Source organism: Oncorhynchus masou, chromosome 8 (genome assembly GCF_036934945.1).
Source record: "Oncorhynchus masou masou isolate Uvic2021 chromosome 8, UVic_Omas_1.1, whole genome shotgun sequence".
Classification (NCBI taxonomy): domain Eukaryota; kingdom Metazoa; phylum Chordata; class Actinopteri; order Salmoniformes; family Salmonidae; genus Oncorhynchus; species Oncorhynchus masou.
Window position 1 is genome coordinate 10,150,056 of NC_088219.1, and position 3,318 is coordinate 10,153,373.

Below are 3,318 nucleotides of genomic sequence, written 5' to 3' on the forward strand. Positions count from 1 at the left end.
GTTTGTCCCCAAGGCAGTGAGGACTCAGGTCCTTCTGTGGGGGCACTCCTCTCGCCTCACCTGTCATCCGGGCGTAGGTCGCACCTTGGAGTTCATCCAGCGTAAGTTCTGGTGGCCTACCATAAGAGAAGACGTTGCCACTTTCGTCAATGCCTGCCCCGTGTGCTGCCAGGGCAAATCTTCTCACCTCCGCCCTCAAGGACTCCTTCACCCTTTACCTGTTCCCCACAGACCCTGGTCCCATATATCATTGGACTTTATTACTGGACTTCCTCCATCCCATGGCAATACTACTATCCTAGTCATAATCGACAGGTTTTCAAAGGCGGCCAGGTTCGTCCCTCTGACTAAGTTACCTTCTGCCAAGGAAACGGCTGAGTTGGTAATTAATCATGTGTTCCGAGTCTTCGGCATTCCTCAAGATGTGGTTTCTGACAGAGGTCCCCAGTTCGCCTCAAGGTTTTGGAAGGCCTTCTGCCAACTCATGGGGGCTTCTGCCAGTCTATCTTCAGGGTACCATCCGGAGTCCAACGGCCAAACAGAGAGGATGAATCAAGAGCTGGAAACCACCCTCCGATGTATGACTCGTGACAACCCGTCCACATGGTCATCCTTTATTGTTTGGGCCGAATACGCGCACAACACCTTGCGCTCCTCCTCCACTGGTATGTCCCCGCACGAGTGTCAGTTTGGCTATGCTCCTCCATTGTTCCCGGACCAGGAGGCAGAAGTCAGAGTGCCTTCAGCCTTGAGATTCGTCAGACGCTGTCGGCTTATGTGGAGGAAGACCCGTCTTAATCTGATGCGTTCCTCACAGAGGTATCAACAACAAGCCAACAGACGTCGCCGTCCCGGGCCTACCCTGCGCCCCGGCCAGAGAGTCTGGCTCTCCACAAGAGACTTACCTCTACGGGTGGAGTCTCGCAAGCTGTCCCAAAAATACATCGGTCCCTTCAAGGTTGCCAGGAGAGTTAACCCAGTTTCTTATCGCCTACACTTACCCAGATCCCTTAAGATTAATCCCACATTTCATGTGTCTTTGTTAAAACCTGTTGTTTTTTCTCCCCTTGTCCCGGCAGACAGACCTCCCCCTCCGCCTCGTGTCATTGGAGGCCAGCCGGCTTATACCGTCCACCGGATACTGGATTCCCGCCGGGTGCAGCGGTCCTGGCAGTATCTGGTGGACTGGGAAGGCTACGGTCCTGAGGAGCGCTCCTGGGTTCCTGCCAAAGACATCCTGGACCCTGACCTCATTCGTCAGTTCAGGGTCCTCCACCCTGAGAGAGCTGGTAGGAACGTCAGGAGCCGTTCCTAGGGGGGGGATTCTGTCAGGATTTGGCCAGGGTTGTTCCGTGTTTTTGTCAGTAGATGTCCCCATTGTGCTTTTTGTCCCTGTGTTTTTCCCTTGACCCCCATTATTGTTTGCACCTGTGTCTTGTTTCCCCTGAGTGTATTTAAACCCTTTGTTTCCCTCAGTTCTGTGCTCTGTGTTTGTATGTTGGCACCCTGCCCTAGTGTTCTGTGTGCTCTTGTCGATTCCGGGTGAAGTTCTTGTAGTATTCTGTTTTTTGTTTTTGTTTAGTTTTAGTGAGTTTCTTTTAGGTTTTTTTTGTGTTTTACCTACCACCTTTTGGATTTGCCATTTTTTATTTTAGGAGTTTTTCTTTATTAAATACACCGTCTTAAGTACTGCTGTGTCTGCCTCATCTTCTGGGTTCTGCTGTCTATTCGTGGCTCAGTTGGTTAAGTGACTGTTTCTCACTCCGGAGACCCAGGTTCGAAACCGGGTCCTGACAATAACGCAATCTGTAAAACTTCAGCTATACAGATTGAATACAGCCCCTAATCTCATCATAATCTGATCACACACTAAATTTGTCCCCAAAACACACACTCTCACACACACACATACACACACCCTGCAACCCCACCAGGGATAACCACACAGGAAGTATCTTTGAACTCCCTAAAGATGGTCATGCTGCTGAAACTCCTCAGATGTAATTAAGTCTTTGTTCCATTCAACATGTCATACAAATAATGACATTTGAAATATATGAAGAGTATCTTGGTCCTCCATTCTTTTTTGACGACCAATGTTTACCCAATTTAACAAAGAGCACCTTATGCCTACAAATACCTACTACTGTGTGCACTAGCATACCTACTATTTATAAATACCATCTATTGTGTACCCTAGCAGAGATCTACTATTTATAAATACCTATTATTGTGGTACCGAGCAGACCTACTGTTTATAAACACCTATTATTGTGTAACCCAGCAGACCTACTGTTTATAAATACCTATTATTGTGTAACCCAGCAGACATACTGTTTATAAATACCTATTATTGTGTAACCCAGCAGACCTACTGTTTATAAATACCTATTATTGTGTAACCCAGCAGACATACTGTTTCTAAATACCTATTATTGTGTAACCCAGCAGACCTACTGTTTATAAACACCTATGATTGTTTAGACCTCCCCTAGCAGCGCTTGCCTTCGTTTGTTTTTCTACAAAATGATTATGGGTGTTTGTTGTGGTCGAGAAACTTTCAACCACATGATAAAGAAACTGACATCCACAGGGGCAGAGAAATGATCACCCACGGGGAAGAGAAACCCCCCCACAGGGTAGAGAAACCCCCCCACAGGGAAGAGAAACCCCCCCACAGGGAAGAGAAACTCCCCCACAGGGATAGAGGAACGATCACCCACAGGGGTAGAGAAACTCCCCCACAGGGGTAGAGGAACGATCACCCACAGGGGTAGAGAAACTCCCCCACAGGGGTAGAGGAACGATCACCCACAGGGGTAGAGAAACTCCCCCACAGGGGTAGAGGAACGATCACCCACAGGGGTAGAGAAACTCCCCCACAGGGGTAGGGAACTATCCCCCACAGGGGTAGAGGAACGATCACCCACAGGGGTAGAGAAACTCCCCCACAGGGGTAGGAAACTATCCCCCACAGGGGTAGAGAAACGATCACCCACAGGGGTAGAGAAACGATCACCCACAGGGGTAGTGGAACGATCCCCCACAGGGGTAGAGGAACGATCCCCCACAAGGGTAGAGAAACGATCACCCACAGGGATAGAGGAACTATCACCCACAGGGATAGAGGAACTATCACCCACAGGGGTAGAGAAACGATCACCCACAGGGGTAGAGGAACTATCCCCCACAGGGGTAGAGAAACTGTCCCCCACAGGGGTAGAGGAACTATCCCCACAGGGGTAGAGAAACAATCCCCCACAGGGGTAGAGGAACTATCCCCACAGGGGTAGAGAAACGATCACCCACAGGGATGGA